The 21852-nt window shown below is 33.4% G+C and overlaps 1 protein-coding gene across 1 annotated transcript in view; it reads right to left on the reverse strand.

Moving 5' to 3' along the window:
- Positions 1-21706, reverse strand: part of LOC132705463 (signal-induced proliferation-associated 1-like protein 1) — a 63313-nt gene extending 41607 nt beyond the window's left edge. The window contains exon 1 of the mRNA XM_060676050.1: positions 21372-21706. The gene's annotated coding sequence lies outside the window, so the exon portion shown is untranslated. The remainder of the gene's footprint in view (positions 1-21371) is intronic.
- Positions 21707-21852: the final 146 nt, after the last annotated feature.

The following is a 21852-nucleotide window of genomic DNA, read 5'->3' on the forward strand; positions in this document are numbered from 1 at the left end:
TACAACAAAGGTAGAATAAATAACACAAGTGCTTTCGTTAGACCGCTGAATCATATACATTTGTTAGAAACAGCCGCGATCTTTATTTTTTCGACGAAAAGCAAAAATCAATACATAAATTAAATACAAAAAAAAGTATAGCCTGCAAAAGTCCCATGCCCTGCCATGGAAATGCGTTTTTTCAAGGATACCAGATCAGAAGATTTTGTACAGTTTTACGCAAAGTTTGTTAAGATATATTACTTTTATATTACTTTTTAAGTTAATGTTTTAAAAATGTGGTTTTACATATTATGAATATCACCTTTGTACCTCCTTTAATATATTTTGTATTTCCGTTGTAACAAAAACAAAGGCAGGATATTGTTATTATTATTATTATTATTATTATTATTGGCTGTTTTCATTCATTTTTTTCATTTTCGTTATCTCTATTATCAGCGGGAAATGCGTCATCAAATTAAACATTTAATTACGCTAAGACTCCACCTCTTCAATGGCTGCATGTATACATACACAGATACGTATATCTCGCCATCTATAGTATCACAAAAACCAAAAATATGAACAAATCAATAAACCCGAAAAAGTACGGTAAACATCACACGCCTCCTGTCATAACATCACTATCGCCTTTTTATCAGCAATTTATCGTTCGCGTCTCTTATCGATCCTCGAACAAATATTAACAATAAAATTATTAAATTTCGCCGAAATTTTTCGATAAACTGGTATCCGCGTGTCAATTGTTCAAATAAGTTATTTACGTGTCATAAATTTTGGAAATTAATCGAATTAATTGGAAATTGAAAATGAATAAGTATGAAGGGATTCTCGAAATTTTGCCCTGTCTCGTCGAAACCATAATTTGATAATAGTATCCGCCTCAGTTCTCTAGATATTTCAAATAGATCATAACTTATGTACTTTTGATAGATTAAAAAAAAAACACAAAAACAGCTACCAGCAGCTGCAGCAGTTACAGGTATGTTTAACATGATTTGCTCATGGGTATGTCTGCAAATTAATTGGGATTTTTAGAAGATTAGAACTGCGCACGTGGTAATCTGTATACGAGGTGTGTTCAAAAAGTAAGGCGACCTTTATAATTTGGCCGGCTACGTACATTCGATTTTCGAAATATTTTTTTGTTATGTTGATACATATGTTCACAGTTTCATCCAGTTTGCGTTTACTTTTTTTTGTGAGACAGAAGCGTTAGACGTGTTTCGTGTGCTCGGCTATTTTCTGCCGTAAAAAAAATGGAACAAAGAATTTGCATAAAATTGTGTGTCAAAAATGGAATACAGTGTTGTAAAACACTTGAAATGTTGACGTTGAAGAAATGAAACAAATGGTGTTGAAAAATCGGCGAATCACTATTAGCGAAGTGGCGGAAGACGTCGGCATCTCTATTGGTTCGTACCATGCAATTTGTTCCGAAACTGCTTAATTTTGAACAAAAGAATCGCTCAGGACCTGTTAAACGAAGTCAATGATGATCCTGATATGCTCAAAAAGGTGACAACTGGTAACGAATCATGGGTATATCGTTATGACGACGAAAATAAAGCCCAGTCGACCCAATGGAAAAACCCAGAATCACCAAGACCGAAAAAAGCACGTGAAGTTCGATCAAGGTTTTGCTTACTGTTTTCTTTGATTATCGTGACGGTCAATAAATTCGACGTTATGCGCCTTTTGCGAGAAGCAATACGAAGAAAATATCCGGCAATGTGGGAAAACAATTCATGGATTTTGCATCACGATAATGCACCTGCTCACTCATCGTTGCTTGTATCTAACATTTTGGAAAAAAACAAAACCATAATCATGCCTCAGCCACCTTATTCAAGGGATATGGCCCCCTTTTTCCCATTCCCAAAACTCAAGAAACCCATAAAAGAAAGGAAGGAGGTTTGGAACGACTGAAGAGATAAAAAAAAATCGCTGGATGAACTCAAGGCTATACCAGAAAGTGCTTACCAGAAAAGCATCGAGGATCGACAAGTGGGGAGATTACTTTGAAGGGGACAACATCAGTTTTGATAAATAAATAAATACTTTTTGATTAAACTAAAAAGTGAACACATCTCGTATGATCGTCTAATAGGAACATTCGAAAATTGGGAAAATAGTTTTCCTAATATGTGAATATTTGGAACTATTTTTTTAATTCATAAAAAAAATGGGCTGCCGCTTAAAACCATGTTGCCAAAGGTGGTACATCATATGGAATCGGCATTAAATTATTTTTCTCTTATACTTTTTTGCAGGGACAATTCTTTACGAACCTACTAACCAAAAATTAAAAGTGTGAGGCTTTTTCAAAAATTAATTGGAAAGAAGCAGTTTTGTAAAAAGAACAGAACCGATGTACACTCATATAATTGAGACCGATTGTGTTTCTATATTGTCACGACCTTGTTTTGACAGATAAATTCTAGGCACAATAAAACTGCAGAAATTATTTTTTAAAAAGAATATTTTTTAGAGTTATTTTGGGTTCCAAAAAAAAATTCCAGAAAACCATTTACCCGATCGGAAAAATTCTTAAACTACGAAAAGCGAAAGATCACCCAGGCGGTTTTTCGATTATGTACGGCGTGTGTCGGTGACAAGCAAAAATCGAAAAACTTCTGAAAATTACCTGTTTCGAAGGACAATTATTAGCTGCAAATGAAAAAACATAAAAAATAAAGCAATTTGGTATAAATGGTTAATGTAAGTTAGACAATTTTCGTCTAGCATACAGGGTGCGCGAGATATTTACTAAAACATAGTCGAAAATCGCAATTACTGTTACAATGCCAAAATCTTTATACATATTTACTAAACTACAAAGATTCTGTCACAAGATGGGCGGTTTGTTTCCCAAGAATCGGCGAAGCGGCTTCTTTAATTTTTTTTTTTTTAAATAAAGAAGTTAGCCATAACCATTATGTTTAGTCGAAACAGGATCTGCGTTCCGAAAGTACAATAAGAGCTGCTAAACTTTGTAGGCAAAAGATTGAGTAGGACGTTCTGCAAGAGAACACAAGAGGTTTTAGTAACCCGATAAAATCAACTGTGTCTGCGACCGCAACTGCATTAGGCCAGTGTCTGGTTTGGAATTACATTATTAATAAGACGAAAACAGGATGCAGTGCTCAATAATACATCAGTTTCGTGCGGTTTATTTAACGGATATTTGTAACAGAATTGCTTCAACTCCGTACGGGAATAATATTTACGGACTTTTAGAAGTACTTAGGTTCTAATTATTGCTTTTAATTTATGCGTATTCGATGGCCTAAACAAATTTAGCTACTAGATATACTTACCGAGACATTCTTATGCTGATAATTTGAAGCCAACATCAAGATATATCGCAAAAACTTAAAGGCAAAAGTTGTTTGTATTTACGTACACTTTAAAAATATTATATTGGTTTATACAGAAGATGTTTGTACTTTTGTGGTGAAGAAACAACTTTTTCCTCTAAACTAGACCATATTTTTTATATACCGTGTTGACATATTTTGAATTTTATGCCAACAGTGTCGTTTGTGGGTCCGATTTTTCAGACTAAAAGCCGTTGGTAATATGTAATATGTTGATTTCTTTATAGATGGGAACATCAACTATAGTGGTCTGTGATAGTATTTATAAAATAAATAAATACAGGGTGACCAAATAACAACCCAATTTTTAATAGAAAATTTATTATTTTGACCATTTTAAAAATGTAAAACTACAAGGTGAGCCTACTTAAAAAAATGGTAACTGTAAGCAACAAAACGTTTTTCCACTGAAAAAATGCTATAACGACGGAATATGGCAAAAAAGCATACGAGCGCTACAGAAACGGCACATTATTTTGGCTTGCTATGAGTTTGGAAAAGAATGTTTGACAGTTATGTGCCACCAAAGTAAGTCATATTTTATTTTTTTATGATTATTTTGAAAAAAATCTGAAGTTTATAACACATTTTTATCAAAAAAGAAGTAAATAATTGAGAAAATACTAATTGTAAATAAAACAAATGAAATGATAGGTTATTTTTGCTACATTCAGAAAAACATCTATAAAAATAATATTCGTTTTAAAGAGATTCTATTAATTGAACTAAGCGGTCCTAAAATGTTTACATTTTTCTATTATTCATTAATACTGTGTCTTGTAGGCATTTCGTCAAAATACTTTTAATAAGTAGAATAAAGCTCGGTGCAAGGTTGATAAATTTAATTAACTTTTGCGCTAACCACTTAATAAAAAAAAATAGTAGTGATCTTTAATGGACTTTTGACATAAAAAAGAAAATAATATGTCAGAAATACATTAAGACTTGGGCATAGCATATCATATCATATATAAAATACGTGGTGTGTTCAAAAAGTAAAGTGATTTTTATAATTACATTCGATCTTCGATATTTTGTTATGTTGGTACAGATGTCCCTCACAGTTTCAGCCAGTTTGCACAATTCCTTTTTTTATGTGAGACAAAAGCGTTAGACGTGTTTTGTGTACTCGGCGATTTTCTCCTGTCAAAAAAATGAAACCAAGAATTTGCATAAAATTTTGTGTAAAAAATGGAATACAGTGCTACAAAACACTTGAAATGTTGACAACGGTATATGGTGAATCTACTTTGAGCAAAAAAAATGTTTATAAATCGTACAAGCTGTTCCAAGACGGCCGAGAAGACGCCGGTGACGAACCTCGCTCCGGATGCCACGGCACGCCAATAACCGATGAAATGCTTGAAGAAGCAGTAAAACAAATGTGATTGAAGACATCGGCATCTCTATTGGCTCGTGCCAAGCAATTTTTTCTGAAGTTTTGGGCATGAAACGTGTAGAAGTAAAATTTGTTCCGAAACTGCTTAATTTTAAACAAAAGGACCGTCGAAAGAGCATCGCTCAAAAACTGGTAAACGACATCAATGATGATTCTGATATACTCAAAAAGGTTATGGTTATGACGTTGAAAATAAAGTCCAGTTGTCCCAACGGAAGAACCCAGAATCGCCAAGACAAAAAAAAAACACGTCAAGTTCCATCAAATGTCAACGTTTTGCTTACGTGGCGTAGTACGTCAAGAGTTCTTACTACAAAGTCGTACGGTTAATAAGAGTATTACCTTGAAGTTGTGCGCTGTTTGCGAAAGGCAGTACGAAGAAAACGTCCAGAATTGTGGGAAAACAATTAATGGATTTTGTATCAGGATAATGCACCTCTTCACTCATCGTTGCTTGTGTCTATCTTTTTGGACAAAAACAATACCACAATCATGCCTCAGCCAACACATTCACCGGGTATGGTCCCCTGCCACTTTTTCCTGTTCCCAAAACTCAAGAAACCCATGAAAGGAAGGAGGTTTGGAACGACTGAGGAGATACCAGAAAGTGATTATCAGAAGTGCTTGGAGGATTGGAAAAAACGTTGGCACAACTGTTTTATATCCGGGGGGATTACTTTGAAGGGGACAACATTAATTTTGTTAAAAGTCACCTTACTTATTAAACACACCTCGTATGTCGAAAAAGTTAGGAATTCCCAAATACAAAAATATAATATGACATTTTAAAAGAATGAGTTGATCCAAAAGTTTGGGGATATTTTTACAGGTTATGTTGTCATTCCATAATAAATTGTTCACCCGGTACCTATCTGTCCCTCATGTTACTGTTTCAAATTTGTACTGTCGAATTTATTTCCATGAAAAGTGAAGTTTAATGATCGGAACAATTTATTTAAAATCTCCGCAACACAATCTTAAACCCTATTAACTAAATGAATACATGGCGTTAATTGTCTTGGTTAGTTAGGACCTTTATGTGCGTTTGAAGTGTTATCCAACATAACGATGAATTAGGTTTACTGTGGACGTCATTGGATTTGGTCATATCTTTTAGCGTCAATACGTAATGTAGTATTAGCAAGATTTGTCTACGAATACCTCATTTTTTACTGGAACCGTGACGGCATATACCGTAGAATTAAATTTGTCGCATCTATGTAGGACAAAAGCCGTAATTGAGTGTGCGTGGGCGACAAACTTTCCGTAACAAGTCGGTACCGTTTCAACGGATAATTTCTATACTAAATACCGTTTTCAACGGCAACAACGATTTACCACCACGTACCGTATACCTAATACACGAATCAACCTGCATTAATATTTTTTGATGATACTTGCATATTTTTACATATTACATATTACATATTTTTACACTTAAGAGAACGTAAATCAGTTACTCAATTTTCGTTTATTAGTTCCCGAAATTAGTATTTGCTTTAACACTCCAATCGTCGATGTCTCAAAATATTGCGCACAGAATGATTTGATTTGTTGGTTAATTAATTTACGCGATGCAGTCTAATAACTATTATTTTCTTCAGCAGCCTTTAGTTCTTATTTAAAACATTAAACTAACCAAAACTGACACTTTCGCTTAAAGCTCTATAAAAAATTTGAAAATGATTTAAATTCCATAAAACCTTTCGTCATAAGTTTTAACACAATATTTCAAGGTTCTGATATTATTTAAGAATCAATGAATATGTAAACAAAAATTTTTTTTCAAAAAACATCTTATGTGTTAAATATGTGTAAAACATATTTAAAACAATAATAAATTATAAAAATGTGGCAAAACAATTTAGTAACAAGCAACCTCACGTAAATGCCAGTGAAGGAAGATGTGTTCCACAATGCCGGAAAATCGAGGGCAATGTATTTTATAAAATGTTGTTATTGTAGTTCAACCATTTAAATATATTTATTACACTGATGCTATGATTATCTGAGACGAGTATGCATGCTCTACTTAGTTCTATAAAATGAACACAAAAATGTAAATGCGGTGTTTGAATATTAAACACGCAAATTAAATCGGTTAACAGAAACTATCTAACCAAGATGCTACCGGGTGTATGGTCTGTTCATAAGAAAGTGACCAATTTAAATTCAGATAAAATTGTGGTCCGTAATAGAAAATAATTTTATACCTACCTGTGTTTAATATTCTTTGGTTTGGTATACTACTTAGTTTAAGTTTATTAGTAATCATTTTTATTTCGTGTGTAATACAGCGTGCAAATGTATAAAACACTATTTTATTGAGACTATGGAAGTTGTAAACAATGTTTATTTGACTCTCATTGAACGTGGTGCCAGCAAGCAAGCATCTTTAGAAGAAACAACCACATTGATGAAAATTCCAACATCAACTGTACGGCCTAAAATTTGCAAGTTATACGAGGAACAAAGCGTGCCTACATTACGTATCTTAATTAGGAGGCTTGAAAAAGATAAAACCGGTGTTAAATGTGGCAGAACTACCTTATGGAAGTGTATTCAACACAAGGCTTATTTGGATGAAACCTGGTTCGACACTTATGATACCCCGGAAAAGGGTTGGGTTGACTCAACTGATAAGTGTAAAACAAACGCGCCATCAAAAAGAGGCATGCTGGCTCTAAAGATGGTTGGATTCCAAATGGACTTATTCTGTCTGCGAAAAACATTAAAGATTCTTCTCTGGATTACCATGGAGGCACCACCGCTGATTTATTTGAAAGTTGGTTTAAAAACAAACTAGTTCCAAACATTCTTCCTAATACCGTCGTTGTAATGGACAATGCAAGTTATCACAGTAGACAGTTGACTAAAACCCCTTCCTCATGTGACAGAAAACTACAATGTATAAACTACATGTATAATAACGACATTTATTTTCACGAAGATTATACCAAAAAGCAATTAATTGAGGTTCTACAAAGCTTGAACCTACAAAAGGAATACGTCTATGATAATTATGCAAAAAATCTAGGGCATAGTTTTGAGGCTTCCTTATCACTGTATATTTAATCCCATTGAACATGTTTGGCACCAACTGAAATCTGCATTCGTCGTAACAATGTTTCTCCCCGTGTCAACTCCAATGTCCTCAAACTTACAGAAACCGAAGTTTTTAACATCCCTCCACAAAGTTGGGCAAATTCTGTTAAACATATAGAAAAAGCAGGACAATCATATATACATATTGCAAATAATATAGAACAAATAATAATTAAAACAGGCGATGATAGCGATAATGATACTGATATATTATGTGAATAATTTTAAGTAATTTAAGTAGGCAATAAAAATAATTTGTAATTTTATTTTAGCTTTAAACATAAATACATACATAAAAAATTAAATATTGTTTAGTATCTTTCCTAACAAAACCCCAAATAATTAAATTTTAAGTAAAGTACGGACCTGTTCGGCCATATTTCATTCTTACAGCTTGCCCGGGTCTTTCCTTAATTCGTATCAGTTAGTCACTTTCTTATATCTATGAACAGACTTTAACAATACATACTTTCCCTACAGCGAGCCCATCTACCATAGTTTTACCGGTTCTTTTTTTATTTCAAATTTTAAAATTCCTTCCATTAAGAATTCTTTATTCATTACCTTCACTTATTGTGGCATATTAGTTGGAAATGTGACTTTCGGAGTTTGTTAAAATCTCTTTTTCATTATAAAACAAACTTAATGCTCCAGCCGCTTGGCTGGAGCATTAAGTTTGGCTTACTAAATCATTTACCAAAAATTTCATTCAATTTATAGAATTTTAGCATTGCTCTGCAATTTCTGAGCACTGATCATTTAATGCGAAATTCTAACTCGTGTGTCCGCAACAACAACAATAACGATGATTGCATTAATCGTCAAATTTTATAAGCCGCTTGGACGTTCAGAGAAGTGAAACATGTCAGGCGTCAATTAACCATAACAAACCTAAATAGGTCTAAATTAAACTCGTAAATAACGGTCATTAGCCGTTGTCAAAATTGCAAATATATGTTATCACGGCTGTTCATCAACTTCATTCGGCATGGTTGAACTTTCAGAATAAACAGAAAATTGTTCGAAAATGCCCGTCGACCCTCACAACTTTTAGCTCTATATTAGTGGCTTCGGGCTATTTACTTTCAACGGTACCATTTTAGTTCCCAACAAACTTTTAGTTTCAGATTATATCTTCTTAGTAATCTTATCTCTTCTTATTTCTTTCCCACTAGGTTTGAGGAATATTAGGTTTTAAGAATTAAGCAAGAAAAATCGTTGCTGCTAATAAATATAATCTAAAATCTATTCTTGTTCTACATTCCACGTTTTATTTTTGCAGGCTCAGATTTAGAAAACAAAACAGCAATACGCTGGGCGAATAACAGAACTAATTTTGTGACTTTAGCGTGTAGGCGTAAAAGATGTATGGGCCCACACCTGACCAACGCAGGACGATACCTATACGACACATTTTACATTCGGGCACTGGTTTATCGGATTCGAAACTGCCATTAATGGTACTTATAATTATTACGAATCCTTATATATCGGTTTGTAATTACGGGCATTATTTTATTAAGCGAGAACTGCGATAGACAGGGATTTATTAAAAGAAAGCCCTGAGTATTTGGGTGTGATGGTAATATCTCTTGAACTGAGGTCACTTTTACTTGATGAAAATCCATTTAACAAAATAAATAAGAACTAAAAGTTGTAATATTTACAAACTACCTGATACTAAATATGCCGAAAAATGACAATAAACCAATAATTAATGTTGTTGTGAGAATTTAAGCCCAATAAAGGAGAGGTATGTAAAACTAATTGACCGTTAAGCAATACATTCGAATGTCTCGTCGATAAATAAAAAATAAATCCAGACAACAGCAAATTCTATTTATCCGAAACCTAATACAGAACACGAACAATTTAAAACAATTACATACATAGGAGAACCCAGTGAAAAAGTTTTAAAACATTTGTCAAAATGTGGTTTAAAAATAGCTTTCAGAACTAAAAACACGATAGGAAAATTTTTGAAAAACAATAAAACGAAATGTCCAAAATCTCAAAAATCAGGTTGAAATGCGAATCTTGTCCTAAAATTTATATTGGACAAACAGGCAGATCCTTCAAGAAACGCATTAACGAATATAAAAGAGCGTTTAAAACAACAGTGTGGATTCTAATTATGCTACACCCTTAAACACAGAAAAACACATTTTTTACGGCAATTTTGATATTTTACATACAGCCACAAAAAGCAGAAAATTAAATTTATTGGAAGCCATGGAGATTAACAAAATGGGACATTCAAATGTATTGCTTAACGATCAATTATATTTAGATACCTCTTCTTTGTTGAACTTAAATTCTCACAACAACATTAATTAAGGTTTTATTGTCATTTTCTCGGTACATATAGTAGCAGGTAGTTTGTAAAATATTACATTTGAAAAAGACACGGTGTTGTCGAAACAATTGTCATGTGAAAATATATAATTTCGTGAAAATCTGAACTTTTAGTTCTTATTTATTTTGTAATATATCTTGCCTTAATATCCAATTCATCTAATGAAGCCGTCGTTTTAAATTTAAGTCATAATGGGATAATTAGCAACAATATGGTGTGGAAATACCGAGAATGCAAAGTTTTGAAAATACTATATATATTCAATGTTTTGGAGCTTTTGACTAATTTCTCCTGAAGTTTATAGTAAAAAGGTAAGGTGTTCCCTTTGAAATCCAATCTTCCCACCCAACTATAATTAACTAACTCACAAAAACTAAAATTAAACGAACTAAAATCACAACTTTAACTAACAGACTTGTTTGGAATACAAGAAAAACCTAAACCCGAAGCTTGATCATCCAACTTGGTAGATTCAATCGTTGGTCAGGCCAATATTACAATATTTAAATTCCAAAATTTAAATTATCTTAGTATAAAAAGAATTGTTTGGATTTTAGCATTGTCTCCCGCACAAAATTAAGATGCTGAATCTTTAATACTTCAAGAAAACCCTTAATTTGTGTTTTCTAGACCAATATTTCTACAGTGTAGAACAATATTTAAGATCCGATTAGAAGCTTACATTTTATTGTTTGTTAAACTATTTTTTCAGTTCAATTTTAAATGTCCTCTATAATTATTGTTTTGCCTTGGGACCTGCTGCATTGTAACTTTATATCATACATCATATCATATATCATTCTATTTGAGTACACTACAGATCCAAAGTGCGCCACTGCGTTAGGAAAGCAGAGGCATACAAATAAACTTACAAAAGGATTTCACACGTAAACGAACGACTTCCTTATTGAAAAATCAATGAGTATGTAATTAAAGCATCCTTCTGGGGGTTTATTCAACTCTCTCAAATCACAACGAGCGCACCGTTAAACAGTGATAGAGAACCTGCGATACCTTAATTCATAATTTCTTTTATTTTGTGTCTTTTGTACCCTTTCTCTTTCGAATTTCGCAAGCGAATCGTAATTGCTTCAATTCCATTGTTTAACGCTTCCTTGCAAATCTCCTTATATAACTGCCAGTACAATATGTGTCGCACTCAAAATTTCCGGAAACGTCGACGAAACCACCACATAATAGGATTACAAAATTAGCAAACGACAGCGAACTGATATCCCAACGTAATTTGTATTCGCTGTTGATTCGATGTAGGTTGGTCTACTTCTTTTTACAGCTAGGCGTTCCAATAATCTACCTTACTCCGAATAAACCCGCTATTTTCATGCATTAGAAGCAAACGCCTTAGTAATCGCAAATCGTTATAACTACCGGTGAATAGCAACTACATAATTGAGTAATTTTAAAACGAGTAAAATGGTAAATATTAAGTTGAGAAGAATATTCAACAAAATTATCACACTTCATCAAAAAACACCAACATCAAGTATGAATTAAATAGATTTGGTTTGAATTTGGCTAATTTGAAAAATGAAAAAAATTAAATTAGTTTTGTGCACTTCACTTCATTTTTCCTCCTATTTGAGGTTTTTGAAAATATTTATTTTCGCAATACAGAAAATTTAATTTAATTTTTATATTTCTTAAATTACTTACCACGGAGTAAAAACATTTGGACACCTATATATAGTTAAATGTTGCGAACGCAGTATTACCTCTTTCAAATCTGAACAAAAGATCTAGATCTTCTTAAATAATATCAAAAGGACAAAAAAACAAATGTTTCATGTTTTTGGTCACATTTTGAACTTTGTAAGTACAGTTCAAATTATAAGCGAAAACTCTGTATCTACCACTTGATGAAAATGTGAATTTTATTACAAATTCATATCGCAATTTCACTCTTTCTAAATCAAGCAATCTCTTGGCCCACAATGGGGCAGAGAGTATCAAAAAAATTCTGAAAAAGCTTTTATTCAAGAATGTGTTTAAAGGGTAAACGTTACAAAATAAAGTCATCAGAGGTATTTTTGACTAAACAGGCTGATACCCTTTAAAAAAAGGCATTCATGATGAAAATTATTTCATTAGTGTTTTAAAAGTCGGTAAGAAAGTAATTTAATTATTTAATTAAATTGGTGTTTTTCATAACTATAAACTAATATGTATACTCCAATATATAGTGAATCTAGTCTATATTATAGACTATACACAACAAAACAGGAGTAAAAAATAATTAAAATATGTAATTAAGTACCATGTCAAAATCTAGATTGATTATGGCATATAATTTGCTACTTTTTGTTTAGAGAAATCCTAAGTCTAAATATATACGCTCATTTTTGCAGTACTTATTAAAATGCAAATACCAGCAAAATTTAGGAATAGAATTCTTTTATACAATAATAATCTACTTACAACGTCGACTATTTTGCATGATTATTATCAAAGAAAATTCGATTGTTATAGTAAAATAATACGACTTTTATTTTGTTTTATTTACCACAACAAGTACGGATCCTTGATAAGTCAATAACTACAAAGATTCAGTTGAACGTGATGTTTCAAAAAATATATTAGGTCAATCTAGTTCAATATTACATATCCAGTTCCATCACCTGTATGTCAGATCAGTCTGTAAATACGTCGCAAGCTCATTTATTGGAAATTAATTGAATAAATTTCAATTTTCATTTAAATAGAGAATTAGCTGTCTTTACAAGTTATTACTTCGTTTGAATATGCTTTCATCTTCTTCTTCTAGTAGACTACTGTAGTTCTTTATTTTTTTTATTGTATTTATTTTTCCAAACAATTTCTCCCAAGCGCATCGAAATTCGGGCTGCTTTCATTGTTAGCTCTTTTACTTCATTTAACAGATTTCCATGGCTCATTATTTCTACTCCCAGATATTTGAAGTGTTCTGTGCTCTACTCGACGATTTAGATGTTACTAAGCATTTGGTCTTCTCGGTGTTCGTTCTTTTGTTTAGTGTTAAAATAATTAAGAATTATTTCCAGAAGAGCGACGTCGACCTAGCAGACAGCATGGGAAAAGGTAGATTTTCTATTGTTTTATCCGTATTATCATATTATAATGGGTGTTTTTTTTTTCGATGTATAGAACTTTAAGTTGGCATTACTGTTCAAGATGACGACCGATTTAACAGCTGTCAAGTGATTTATTCTGTTTGATTTGGCAATTCATCATGAATAGACTCACGCCTGAACAACGCTTGCAAATAGTGCAATTTTATTTCGAAAATAATGATTCTGTGCGGAATGCGTATCGCGTACTACGTCCACTTTATCGTTGACAAAATCGTCCGTCAGAGCAGTTAATTCGATTAACCTATTGCTATTGCTGCTGTAGAGCGTAACATTGAGGAAGACCCGAATGAGTCCATTAACCATCGAGCACAGGAATTGGATCTGTGTCCATCCACTTTATGGAAGATTTTGTGGAAGGATCTTGGTTTACGTACTTACAAAATCCAACTCGTGCAAGAAGTGAAGCCAAACGATCATCAAGTAAGGCGTAGATTCGTCGAATGGGCCCAAAACCAAATTGCCGTTGTTCCCGATTTTCATAAGCGAATTTTGTTTAGCGATGAAGCGCACTTCTGGTTGAACGGCTACGTCAACAAACAAAACTGCCGCATTTGGAGCGAAGCTAATCCTCAAGTGTATGTCGAAACACCGTTACATCCAGAAAAACTGACTGTTTGGTGCGCTTTATATCTTTTGTTGTGATTTATCCTACTCTATTTTTTTTAAATTTAATTTAATTAATTAATTAATTAATTAAAGTTTTAATTAAAAATATTATAAATTCGCCATAAAAATATGTCTGTTTCATTAAAATTAGCTTAAATACACAGACGCTGGCGCTCTATAGCAAACACATATTCAAGTATTTAAGGGAACCTGAAAATTATTTCATTGAATGGATTTTTCTCTGTGCATCTAGTAGCTACAAGCACCTGGCAATTTGACCGAGAATTTAGCCAGCAAACAATACTCAAACACTTCCGTTGTTTCGCATCGCAATTAGATAAGTTTAGGTAGGCCCTGACCGTATCGTTGGAATGGGCATAATTTAGTGCGAATGAGAGAATATTCCATGTAAAAACAGAACAAAAACCCAACTGTATATTATTATTGTTGCGCTCGAAGGACCCCGAACTAGGTGTAGAATGTAATTTTTTGGCGTAACTAAATAGCTGGAACCGCCGTCTCGTTGCTAAATTCCAAATCGACAAAAGACCAACAACGCTGTTACATAATTTGTTTTTGTTTAAATTTCTCGAAACCATTATCTAGTAAAACACGAATAATGAAAGTTGCAACAGGTCAGCATTAGTCGCCCCTATTAAAAATTTTGAAAAATTTTTGTTTTCTTACTCGCACTAGAAGTTCAAAATAATTTACAGCAATTTGTCACGGCCTCTTTGGTTCGGTTTAAATGGAAAAATTTGAAGATTATTTTTACTTTTATTGGTTATAATACTGATTTCAACAAATACGCTTATGTATTTTATATAACTGCGGACTTTTTCCTAACGCCGATATAGGAAGAACCGAAAAAAGGATTAACTGAACTAAGAACTTTTCTTTTGGATCATCGAAAACATCCAACTGCTGACTTATACGCCATATCTAATTTTTTCTTAACCCTCCAACATATATATTGGTTCTATAACCATCTCTTCAACTCGATTTCAAACTCAGAAGTAAACTAATATTTCGCCGTATTTGTCTCGTACAGGTTGCACCAACAATTTTTATGAATAATTCCATATATTTTTATGTTTTAAATTACTCCTCTTTCGAAGTACATGGTGTTGAAAATCTGAATCCATGTCCCATTTGGAAATTTGAAGTTTTGTGGAACCCCTATTTATCTCGGTTATCCTATGAAATGTCAGTTTTTTTTCTAAATGGTTTCGTCTTTTTGAAAAAAAAAAGAAGTTTGATTTTTTTTAATGGAATACCATCTTATAGGCAAATTTAATTTCGCTTGGTGTGAGTTTCAAAAATGTATAACAGTAAAAATCTATATAGAATGAATTTCATAGGATTCCCGAGATACGAGGGTGTCCCAAAACTTCAAATTTCCAAAATCACCCTGTATTTTAAAAACTAAGCAAGTCATGAAAAAATTGTTAACGTCATCTTTCGTTTCACAAAAAAGTATCAAAGATTTGCGAAAGCGCAAGGCTAACCAAATAACCAAATAACCAAAATGGGACCCAAATACATTTTTCCTAAATCTCAATCAACAGATTTGTTGTTTTTTCAGAAACATGTGTCTCAACTTATTATTAAATACTCAAAAACCTTTTAGCGGATTTTGACTTAGCCAAGCCTCAACCAAGTTACGACACGTGTTTATATAAAAAAACAGATTAATTTTTCGGAAACTCTGTAGAACGTATGCAAAAAATAAGCCGAGCTTAATTTCAAAATTGCACGGTCATTTCGCCGCAGAACCAGTCACGAAAAATCTTTGTTTTACGCCATTTCATATTTTTTCCTAGACGGCCTGCGGTTGAGAGCCCGCCATTAGGACAACGTCCGTGTCTACTAGATGCGACGTTGCCATGTCCGCCTTCCTGATTCAGCCCCGTCGTCGTGTACAATATCAGCCCGAGGTGTGCTAATGGCAACGTCGCTCTACGATTAACTTCACGTCTCGGGAGGGACATTTAACATCGAATAACCTTGTATTCCCGTTTGCTACGCAGAAGATGACTAAGCAACAGTACACGAAGAAATAAAACGTCGCTTCTCGTCTGCAAGTTCGCGTGTTTTGATGAGTTCGTGTATTGTAACTATTAGGTGCTGGTTCTATTTTTTGTTTTTGTTGTGAAATTGTAATACAATTTTTTTAGCACCGTGAAAACCGCCACAATAATATCTCGGGCGTTAGACCCACAGATATACAGGGCTTTTCAAAAAGAGAGTATTTTGCCTAAAAAATTATAAATATAAAAAAGTTTGGGTTTAGTGACTTTCCTATAAAAAATACTTGTGATCTTAAGTTTCATTTAGGTATCTTATCTCCTGAAAGAGGCGTTTTCGTAGCCGTGTATTAACCAAATGAACGTTAATTTTTAATTTTGAGAGACAATGTTGCCAGTGCTAGACATAGCCGGTGTTTACATAGAATTATATTTTTGTGTATGCAAAAGCATACTTAAATTAAAAAATAACATACGCTAGACCAGCGGCAACCGTTTCATGAGAGTGCTACTTTTTAAAATTTTTGTCTTCAAGATTACAGTGCGTGCCACCCCTGGAAAGGGGAGGGATAAAAATTTGATTGTATTCGCTAAATTTATTATCAAAATTAAAAAAAAATGACTTTTTAGCAACTGATTTCTGTGAATTTCTACGCGGCGCAAAATATAATTAGTTACCGCAGCGCTGGACGTAGCTTCTTTTACGTTTCACACCAAGTTGGACACGACTGCTCGAATCATTCGTCCATTAGCGATGTCCGTCGAAGATTTACACAGAATATAGCTTTTATGAATGCAAAAGCATAGATAAATTAGAAGATAAAATAACAAATCATTTTTTTAACAATAGGGATATGACAAAATCAAATAGCTCTTTGGTTTCCTCGCCAAGCTGATGAAACACAAAAAAAATTCTACAACTAATACTGAAATTAATAAATGGTAATACTTGAAGCTATAACATTTATTATATATTATATTATATACCAAAGATAAAAACACACGAGAAATAAATATTAGAGTGCTTGTAGAAGACAAATTACGCATACATGTATTAGAATCTCTAAAACTGTCACGTTTGTTGATTAGAATATACTTATTATACATATTCTTGGTACGTTCTAATTTGGTTTACTGAATTTTAGGGTACTCTTTGTTGGAGATCTGGCACCAGGTATATTTTGGATACCAAATACAGGACACAAACATGTAATATTATGCAAACTGCTGTGGAAGGCAATGAAGGCAAATAACAGTATTAAAGACCCATTAAAAAACTTAAAAATTTTATTTTTAAATTAAATGGCTTTTGTGTTCAAGCGTCCAATCCTATTTCTTTTTTACAGCACGTAACACATTTTTGCAAATATTGAATAGTAACCCACATATTCTACACATATTTTCGCGTTTTCTAATTTAGAAAATCATGTTTATCAATTTTTTTCTTGAAGTCATATTGGAGTTTGAAACAATAGTTTCTTTTGTTCCGAATTAATTCACACCTTGCTAATTAGAGTAATTAATTTTAAAGAAAAAAATTCAGAAACTTCATAAGAATGGTTAAATTTTAATTTTATGCTACTACTATTATTATAAAAATTATTACAAATGGTGGTCACTTAACATGCAATTGGCGAGCAATCGACATAATTCCGTCAATGTATCATGGTAGAAAAAAGTGGACCTGTTGCATGATTACTAATAGTTCCTCTTAAAACATTAAACGAAAAATGGTTTTCTGTTACGTCATGGGAGTTTTCTTCCCCCGCCACATGATTATTATGAATAGCATTCCAAAGGTACCATCGACAGAAGTTTAGACTGCGATTTTAGAAATGATACCGAAGTAACAAAAAAATCTATTAGAATCCGCCAAACAATTTGATGACAAATATGTTCAGCTCTCCGATGTTCGTAGATTTGTTTGCAATGCTTCTATTGATGAATATTAGGAAAAGTTTGTCCATCTCTTGAGGCACTATTGTATTGGGATAAATGAAACTAGCTTCTAACTCACCATATTGACAAAAAATATGGGGAAACGACTTGAAGAAACCAAAACATGAAAAAAACATTTAAGAACAAAGATCGACATTAAAGTTTCGACGTTAAGAATATATGTTCATAAATGTTTTTTTTTTTACTTGAGCTCAGGAATTGTTAGAATATTTACAAAAAATAATTTAGGAGTTCCTTGGTTTTAAATCTCTGTCGGCTCGGTGTGTTTATGTTTAAATAAAAATAACGAAGGAACTTCGTGACCTTATGAATGAAATTACTGTGTACAAAGCGTGCTGCCTCGTCCAAATGTTTGCTTTAAAAGCGTTTTAAAATATGATTGTATATACAGTCTATAGTAAGTTGCGCTAAAACCTCCCCGAGTGCGTTCTTCTTAAAAGACAGAGAAATTAAATATTTCTATAATCTCAAAATCCACTGGGTATTATTTTACGCAATACCCCCTTCAACATTGGCACATCATTAAGGGACACGTTGTACAAACAACACCCAATAATGTAAAAATCATTGACGGGAATCTGTCAAACAACTTATCACGAAAATAGTAATTTTCGCCGACATATGGGCACAATACATGTCCGACAAAACGCCCCGGCTGTAACAACAAATATTTTCGTACATAAAGTACAAAGATATCCGTCCCAGCACCCATTATATTCTTTTTCCGTATAATTTATTCTGTCCTTCAACGAGCGCGCGAGAACTTCCGGCGTATCTTGATTCAACGTCACGTACGGTGGAATTTATCTATCGTTAAATCAGTAGGCTCTATTGTTTTCGAACGCACATACGGTAAGTTACTTTTTGCGAATGCGCGTCAAAACTAATGTCTGGCCCACAACGACACCCTATATAGAGATTTTCGACAAAGTCTTAGGCCGGTATGCATAGTCAATCTCCAGAGAAACGCCAGCGAGTCGCCGTGAGCTGTACGAAAATTGCCATACAGTCTTATGTCCGCAGAATAGGCAACTTTAAGAAGAATAAGCATATGCTCCGCCCTAAACAAATAAACATACGCTTTTCTTACTAGAAGAAAATGATTGTCCGTTCTAAAGGTTGCAGTTGCAGTTGCAATATTCGCATACAGCGAAACAGCAACAATTGATTTTAGACAACTTCATAGTTTCAAAGAAGCAAACATGCATTGGTTAGTCAATCATTTTTTTGGTGACGAAGACGAAGAAGGAGGAGCCGAATGCCGCAGCACACTATTTGGGGAATGCCTTGAAGTTTTACTCGAAGTTAATAGTGTATTGGAAAGCAACGGGCTCTATTTCGTAAGTAAATTGAGGCTTTCGAATACGGATATGTGTGCAATCCAAAACTCCAATTGTGGCAAATTACCAACATTTTGCAAACTTGATCCAAATTGCTTTAGACCAGACTGTATCCGTCACATCAGCAATTATTTTTTGATATATTACTCTGTTGAATTCCAATTATTTCCCTCAGGCTGTTTTGATACTCAGGATCATCAGGCAGCTTTCGCGACAGGACTCGTTTAAGTGTAGATTATGCTTTTGCTTTTACTATTCGCTTTATGCAAATGCTTCATGAGACATATTTTCGCGTTAACAGTTAATCTAAAATAAACGGCAAGTAATGTTTTAGTTTGTGACATTTGTTTTTCTCTTTAGTTTAGAAATGAGCAAAAACTAACCAAACCGCTATATTCCACCGAATATACATACAGATTATCTTCGAATTAAAAAGAACTCGATATGGTAACTTATAGGTAATTTTTGTCACTTACACTTCCACAGGAGATTAGGTCTATGATTTGTTCAGAAGAGACAAACATGGCTTTCCTGATATTTTATAATTTTTAAAGAAACTTATTTTCGGAGTTCTAAAGTTAGTTATTTACTTAAATATCAGATAGGTACACATTTACTTTATATTAAATATACAAGAAGCCTTGACCCATCAAAGCCATAATTATGCAGATTCTTGCATCCTCTGTTGCGTCAGACGCGAGGATAATACGTCTACGGATAATGAACTTGACACCCACCGTCAAGTGCGACTCGATTATTGCATGACACTTTCCTACCAAAACGAAGACGAACAACAACATTTTTTTGAAAAGATCCAATTATGGTAGCACACCGGCGAATTCCTTTCAAACCGGCTCGGTCCAATTAAATCCAAGTAGAAGAAACGCGACTCAAGTCCATTTAAAGTTTTTTTTTTGCGCGTATTTGAACTTGACACGAAATAACCGCACGATCACTGAAAAAGTCTTCACTGCCCATTGTCGTTCTTATCCACGAAGTTGACTCTTTCAATAAAACGATCGATTCTATAGGTAAATAGTCTATTCTATTCTATATATAATTTGACTTCAGAGTAAGTCCATAGACCACAGAAAATTAAAATTCATAAACAACTCTTTAGAAAAGTAGGTCACATAGCAAAATATCAAGAAGTCGACATACCTCAAGAAATACATAACCAACAGATAATGTATCTATCAACATTAAGCAATATTATATACAGTAACGCATAAGAAGGAAAACGTTTCTCAGGCGTACTGATAAAAAAAAGACCTGCAGTAACCATGAAGTTCGAAAAATAATACAAATTGAGTTCTGGGAAATTTAGTGCGGAAGAAAAAATGGTTTGTTGCGAAAGGAAGCAGCAAATACTAATGATGTTGTAGGCTCGAATGAAGAACCACACAAATTCAGTTCTCAACTAGGCAAGCACAGAATAAACTTGCCTCAGTCTTGGAGAAAAATAATAATTAATACCTAGTAAAATCTATAACCAATATTACATGCATTTGACTGCTTGTGCGACTGCTAGTCTCATACATTAGATTATGACAAATGAGAACGTTTAGCGGATTTTAACCGATAAGCATATTTATTTCGGTTTTTTTTTGCTAAGAATGACGGATTAAAGTTGTTTTATTACTGGGAACATATCATTAATACCATTTGATTTGCTTAAATTAGTATTCTCGTCGAGATCTTAATGAATTAAATTAATCAGTACTTACGACACCAAGTTTTTCACTGTATAGGTAAATAAACTTTAGGTGGAGCTTTTGCTAGTCGAATGTATGTATGAGTTACTTCAATTTTTATTCAAATGGTGTCATTTCAAAGCCACAGTGGCTCTCCTGATGGCCAAATTAAACTTTCAAACTTCACAGAAAAGGTGTCCACAAATATGTAATTCAATTAGAATAGGATATTAAAATTAGGTGATGCAAATTGCACCTAAAATGAAGTTTTCAAACGATTCCACCCATGGAATTATCATCTTTAAAGCATGAACACAACGCAGGCGCACATACAATTTAAATATTTATATTAAACAATTAAAATCTGCACTTACACCTTCGTTCTGAGATGACCTTTTTTGTCGAGGCACACAAAACAACGTCACTTTTAAGCCTTTTGATCCTCTACGGAAGAGACAATCCGATCAAAATTGAAGTGCACGGAATGTAACCTTTATAACCAGGAACAGGAACACTACCTGGCTTTAAAAATTTCCAAAAATAAACACGAATGAAAACACAGAACTGAAAAAAATCACGCCTCCACGTCAAAACAAATCCTGGCAAAATATAAACAAAGTCTACGTCATACTGTTCACTCAAACATCCCAAACTAAAAACTAAAGCGACAAAAAAAAACAATTGCAAACCGCTGTGACTACCCGCACAGTCTGGTTTTGTTCATCGTTCGTGAACTTAACAGAATTTTTCCCCTACCACGGATGTATAAACAGTTGAATAACAAATAACAGTCAAGCAACTTTAAGCTTTATTGGCAGCACGCAGCAGGAGGAAGGGAATTAAGTTTTCGATTTT

This window comes from Cylas formicarius, unplaced genomic scaffold (genome assembly GCF_029955315.1).
Source record: "Cylas formicarius isolate icCylForm1 unplaced genomic scaffold, icCylForm1.1 PGA_scaffold_7__23_contigs__length_41026272, whole genome shotgun sequence".
Classification (NCBI taxonomy): Eukaryota; Metazoa; Arthropoda; class Insecta; order Coleoptera; family Brentidae; genus Cylas; species Cylas formicarius.